The following is a 6930-nucleotide window of genomic DNA, read 5'->3' as shown; positions in this document are numbered from 1 at the left end:
GCAATGAATTTATACCCCTTCCTATTTAGGGCATAGCACGTATTGCCTATGAGATGCGTCTCCTGCAGCAGTACAACGTCTGGCATTGAGCGTTTCAGAAATTGCAAAACAATCCCCCTCTTAATGCGATCCCCCAAACCATTAACATTCCAGCTTATAACACTTAGGCCTCTACCCCCCATCCTCAAACGGAAAGAGGCCCACCCCCCACCTGAGGCGCCACCATGGAACAACCCTGAGGATAATCATCATGCCTTGCAGAAATAAACCCCCCAACAACAAATTCAAACTCCCCATAACTCCCCCCACCCTGCACCCCTGCTGCAGCTTAAAAAGCCCCCCCAACTTGCAGTGTGCCTGTCGCCCTACAAAAACAAAAATCTACAAAAAGTACCCCAAGGGAGGAAAAGAGCACCCCTCGTCCTCCCGCAACCCTCCACAGTTACTGCACACTGTTCAAATCTTCAAATATGGTCAAATCAAGTCAGGCCGGCTTTGAGATATCAGCCCTGTCCATCCCGGCCACTGTCTCCATGCTCAGCTGTGTCGTCCCCGGTCCGTCGCCGGGGCAAAGCGTCCAGCCATTCGTCGGCCATAACAGGAGAGTCAAAAAAGAATGTCCGATCTTCATGCACCACCCGTAGTCTGGCGGGGAAAAGCATGGCATATTTTAGGTCCCGTTCCCGAAGTCTTCGCTTCACCCCCAGGAAGCTCTGTCTCTGTCTCTGCACCTGCTGGGTGAAGTCCGGATAAAAATTCACCGACGCATTCTGGAAGGGGACTGGGCCCGTCACCCTCGAAGCTTGCAGGATAGCGTCCCGATCTCGAAAATGAAAGAGCCGGGCGACAATCGGCCGCGGCGGGGCACCCGCCTTGGGCCGTCCGCCCGGCACTCTATGGGCCCTTTCCACCGCAAAAAACTTTCCAAGGCCCTTAGGCTTCAGATGATTGAGGACCAAATCTTCCACCAGCAGGTCCACCGAAGCCTCAACCGAGGACTCCGGGACCCCGATGATGCGCACGTTGTTGCGCCTGGACCGGCTCTCGAAGTCCTCCAGCCGGCGGGCGGCGAGGTCACTCTCGGCCCTCAGCTTCCGGACCTCGTTCTGCAGATCCGCAACCTCATCAGTGAGGCCCGTGGTCTTGTGGTCCAGGTCCTTAACGCGTTCGTTTGTCTTGCCCAGGTCCGAGCGGATCAAGTTGACATCCACCAGGATGGCATCCACCTTATGCGCCAGGGCCTCGAATTGCCTCCCCATCGAGGTCTGCATCCCATCAAGCGCGCCCATGACATCCTGCAGGGAGAGCTCCGGTGTCCCAGGCGAGTCCTCCTTCTGGGCATCCGGCGCCTGGCTCGATCCACTCGGCGATGTCTTCAGGAGGGCGTAGCGGTCCATACTGTTGACTTGGGAATACGTTCCCCGCCTGGTGGACTTAGTCTTCAGCCGATCACCTTCTGCCTTGCCCGACATAATGGACTCCAGGCAGTCCAATGCAGTGAAGACCGTCCCCTCTCAGAGAGAGGTATAAAGAGTGAGCAGGTCCGCCTTGTTCTGCCAAAGTAGCCCACCGAGCGTCCCCGGGGTTATAAAGCCACCCAGAGCACTACAGTGTCCGGGCAGACAAAGGAAACGAAACCGAAAGTGAAAGAGCGAGGGCCTCCGTCCGACAGTTCACACCTCACCAGGCCGTTGTTGATCAACTAGGAGTCGGGCATCCTGCCAACTCCAGCCCCTGGCATCTCCGGGAGTTAGGCCGCAATCTTTCGCCAGTCATAAGTCCGGTTCCCGATGGGCGATCCGACCGCAGGCAGCATCAATCGCCTCCCTGGCAACTCAGCAACACGGTGCCATGCATACCATCAGGATTGGAGACAGGATAGTCGACGGAGGGCGCGAGGGTCTCGGGAGCTCTAAGCTCACGCGGCCATCTTGGTCAAGCGCTAGGCTCCTCCATCGTCTACAATTATTAATAATACATCAGGAGGCCACAGGGACTTGTTGGCTGAAATATCTCAGTTGGGAGATCGTTAGACTGAAGAGCTTAAGGTACCTGATTCAATCCTGACTTTCGGCACAGTGCGAGGGGATCCTACATTCTTGCAAAATATTTCTTGAAATCAGCTCTAGTTTTTTTTTCTTTATTTCTCAAAATATTTTATCAACTGATCAACAACATGATAACTTCAACAAAAAGTTGTCTTTCTGTCCTCCTTCTAAACTTGCTTCCACCTCTCTTGCCATCAGCTTTGATGACGAATTTATCCCATTTTATACTTTTTTCAAAGTAAACTCTTGTCTGCATCAGCTTTCACTTCTCCTTGAACAAAGTTGTCAGTATTGAGATGACATAGCTTACCTACTCAGGCGACATACGTCTGTGTAATACAGTGCTGGTCCACTTAGAGTTTTAAAAGAAAAACGACCTAACATTTATCCCAAAAACGCTACTCACCCATTTCACCAGTTAGCTGCTGAACAATGCAGGACACATTAAAACACAGCTCTAACCTCAGATTGAAAATCCAGGTTCTGCATCTCTGTTCTGGGATTGTTCAAAAAAAGAGGCTGAATACTGTAGCTGCTGGCAGGCCGAAATAGCTCAGTTGGGAGAGCGTTAGACTGAAGATCTAAAGGTCCCTGGTTTGATCCCGGGTTTCGGCACATTTTGGACTTCTCCTTTGCATGCCTCAAAGACTATTTTGAGTCAACTCATATTGACTTTGTTTATAATGATCAAAACCTTTTATCAAGATAATCGACAATACAATTAATTCAACATATTATTTACTTTCTGTCTTTCTTTCAAACTTGCTTCCACCTCTCTTGTATTCAACTTTGCCTCCTTTATTTCCCAATTCTTCCTTTAATTGAAAGTAAAGCTTTGCCTGCATCAGCCTCCAGTTCCCCTTATACAAAACTGTTAGTAGTCAGATGACCTAGCTTGCCGACCCTCGCCATATAGGTCTGTGTTTCTGAGTATAAGTACATTCATAGTTTACAAACATCATCTAACTAACTTGGCTCCTAAAAAGGAAATTCACCCATCAGACCAATTTAGCTACTGAATAATACTGGACAATTTAACACATAACTGCACATGCAGATAGAGTGACCAGGTTCTGCATTTATCTTTAACAATTATAAAAAATACAACAGAAAGCCAAAATTGCCAGCTGGATGAAATAGCTCAGTTGGGAGTGCAGTAGACTGAAGATCTAAAGGTCCCTGGTTCAATCCCGGGTTTAGGCACATTTTGAACTTCTGCTTTGCATGCCACAAATGCTATTTGGAGTCAACTCATATTGACGTTGTTTATAATGATCAAAACCTTTTATCAAGCTGATCGATAAGACAACCATTTCAACATATTTTTTACATTCTGTCTTTCTGTCAAACTTGCTTCCACCTCTCTTGTATTCAACTTTAACTGCTTTATTTGCCAATTCTTCCTTTAATTGAAAGTAAAGCTTTGCCTGCATCAGCCTCGAGTTCCCCTTATACAAAACTGTTAGTAGTCAGATGACCTAGTTTGCCTACCCTCGCCATATAGGTCTGTGTGTCTGAGTATAAGTCCATTCATAGTTTACAAACATCTTCTAACTAACTTGGCTCCTAAAAAGGAAATTCACCCATCAGACCAATTTAGCTGCTGAATAATATTGGACAATTTAACACATAACTGCACATGCAGATAGAATGACCAGGGTCTGCATTTATCTTTAACAATTATCAAAAATACAACAGAAAGCCAAAATGGCCAGCTGGATGAAATAGCTCAGTCGGGAGAGTGTTAGATTGAAAATCTAAAAGTCCCTTGTTCAATGCTGGGTTTCGGAAAAGTCTGAGAGGTTTATTGCTTCTCACAAAGTATTTCTTGGTATCAGCTCAAGTTTTTCTTTCTTTATTTATCAAAATATTTGATCAACTGATCGACAACATGATCAATTCAACATAGAATTGTCTTTCTGTCCTCCTTCTAAATTTGCTTCCACCTCTCTTGCATTCAGCTTCGACTACAAATGTTTCCTATTTCATGCTTTTTTGTAAAGTAAACTCTTGTCTGCATCAGCTTCCACTTCTCCTTGAACACAGATTTCAGTATTCAGATGACATAGCTTACCTACTCAGGCCAAATACCTCTGTGTAATATGGTGCTAGTCCATTCAGAGTAAAAAAAAAAGCTACCTAACCTGGATCCGAAAAATGCTATTTACCTATTGCACCAGTTAACTGATGAATGATACAGGACATCTTAAAACATAGCTCTAGCATGAGGTTGAGCATCTATTTTCTTGGGAAGTTTAAAAGAAAGGATGAAGACCCAAACTACCAGCAGGCTGAAATAGCTCAGTTGGGAGAGCTTAGACTGAAGATCTAAAGGTCCCTGGTTCAATCCCGGATTTCGGCACAATTTCAACTTCTGCTTTTCATGTCACAAAAGCTGTTTGTGTTGTTGATCAGATTGATAAAAGGTTTTGATAAAGAAGAGCGTTGATTTAACTCCAATCAATTCAACATATTATTTACTTTCTGTCTTCCTTTCAAACTTGCTTCCACCTCTCTTGTATTCAACTATGCCTCATTTATTTGCAACTTCTTGCTTTATTTTAAAGTAAAGCTTTGCCTGCATCAGCCTCCAATTCCCCTTATACAAAACTGTCAGTAGTCAGATGACATAGCTTGTACACCCTGGCCATATAGGTCTGTGTTTCAGAGTATAAGTCAATTCAGAGTTTAGAAAAAAAAATTCTACCTACATTGTCCCCTAAAAAGGATATTCACTCATCAGACCAAGTTACCTGCTATATGATACTGGACACTTCAACACATAACTATGAACGAAAATAGAATGACCAGGTTCTGTAGTATCGTCTACAATTATTAATAATACATCAGGAGGCCACAGGGACTTGTTGGCTGAAATATCTCAGTTGGGAGATCGTTAGACTGAAGAGCTTAAGGTACCTGATTCAATCCTGACTTTCAGCACAGTGCGAGGGGATCCTACATTCTTGCAAAATATTTCTTGAAAACAGCTCTAGTTTTTTTTTCTTTATTTCTCAAAATATTTTATCAACTGATCAACAACATGACAACTTCAACAAAAAGTTGTCTTTCTGTCCTCCTTCTAAACTTGCTTCCACCTCTCTTGCCACCAGCTTTGATGACGAATTTATCCTATTTTATACTTTTTTCAAAGTAAACTCTTGTCTGCATCAGCTTTCACTTCTCCTTGAACAAAGTTGTCAGTATTGAGATGACATAGCTTACCTACTCAGGCGACATACGTCTGTGTAATACAGTGCTGGTCCACTTAGATTTTTAAAAGAAAAACGACCTAATATTTATCCCAAAAACGCTACTCACCCATTACTCCAGTTAGCTGCTGAACAATGCAGGACACATTAAAACACAGCTCTAACCTCAGATTGAAAATCTAGGTTCTGCATCTCTGTTCTGGGAATGTTCAAAAAAAGAGGCTGAATACTATATCTGCTGGCAGGCCGAAATAGCTCAGTTGGGAGAGCGTTAGACTGAAGATCTAAAGGTCCCTGGTCCGATCCCGGGTTTCGGCACATTTTGAACTTCTGCTTTGCATGCCACAAAGAATATTTTGAGTCAACTCATATTGACTTTGTTTATAATGATCAAAACCTTTTATCAAGATAATCGACAATACAATTAATTCAACATATTATTTACTTTCTGTCTTTCTTTCAAACTTGCTTCCACCTCTCTTGTATTCAACTTTGCCTCCTTTATTTCCCAATTCTTCCTTTAATTGAAAGTAAAGCTTTGCCTGCATCAGCCTCCAGTTCCCCTTATACAAAACTGTTAGTAGTCAGATGACCTAGCTTGCCGACCCTCGCCATATAGGTCTGTGTTTCTGAGTATAAGTCCATTCATAGTTTACAAACATCATCTAACTAACTTGGCTCCTAAAAAGGAAATTCACCCATCAGACCAATTTAGCTACTGAATAATACTGGACAATTTAACACATAACTGCACATGCAGATAGAGTGACCAGGTTCTGCATTTTTCTTTAACAATTATAAAAAATACAACAGAAAGCCAAAATTGCCAGCTGGATGAAATAGCTCAGTTGGGAGAGCAGTAGACTGAAGATCTAAAGGTCCCTGGTTCAATCCCGGGTTTAGGCACATTTTGAACTTCTGCTTTGCATGCCACAAATGCTATTTGGAGTCAACTCATATTGACGTTGTTTATAATGATCAAAACCTTTTATCAAGCTGATCGATAAGACAACCATTTCAACATATTTTTTACATTCTGTCTTTCTGTCAAACTTGCTTCCACCTCTCTTGTATTCAACTTTACCTGCTTTATTTGCCAATTCTTCCTTTAATTGAAAGTAAAGCTTTGCCTGCATCAGCCTCGAGTTCCCCTTATACAAAACTGTTAGTAGTCAGATGACCTAGTTTGCCTACCCTCGCCATATAGGTCTGTGTGTCTGAGTATAAGTCCATTCATAGTTTACAAACATCTTCTAACTAACTTGGCTCCTAAAAAGGAAATTCACCCATCTGACCAATTTAGCTGCTGAATAATATTGGACAATTTAACACATATCTGCACATGCAGATAGAATGACCAGGGTCTGCATTTGTCTTTAACAATTATCAAAAATACAACAGAAAGCCAAAATGGCCAGCTGGATGAAATAGCTCAGTTGGGAGAGTGTTAGATTGAAAATCTAAAAGTCCCTTGTTCAATGCTGGGTTTCGGAAAAGTGTGAGAGGTTTCTTGCTTCTCACAAAATATTTCTTGGTATCAGCTCAAGTTTTTCTTTCTTTATTTATCAAAATATTTGATCAACTGATCGACAACATGATCAATTCAACATAGAATTGTCTTTCTGTCCTCCTTCTAAATTTGCTTCCACCTCTCTTGCATTCAGCTTCGA

General features: G+C 43.1%; 1 non-coding gene across 1 annotated transcript; it reads left to right on the top strand.

Annotated features, from left to right (window-relative positions):
• Positions 1-2590: 2590 nt before the first annotated feature.
• On the top strand, positions 2591-2663 carry TRNAF-GAA (transfer RNA phenylalanine (anticodon GAA)). Its single transcript has one exon. It is a non-coding gene; the product is annotated as a tRNA-Phe (tRNA).
• Positions 2664-6930: the final 4267 nt, after the last annotated feature.

The sequence above is a fragment of the Triturus cristatus genome, chromosome 8, assembly GCF_964204655.1.
Source record: "Triturus cristatus chromosome 8, aTriCri1.1, whole genome shotgun sequence".
Lineage (NCBI taxonomy): Eukaryota > Metazoa > Chordata > Amphibia > Caudata > Salamandridae > Triturus > Triturus cristatus.
This window is presented reverse-complemented; position numbering and strand designations above follow the sequence as displayed.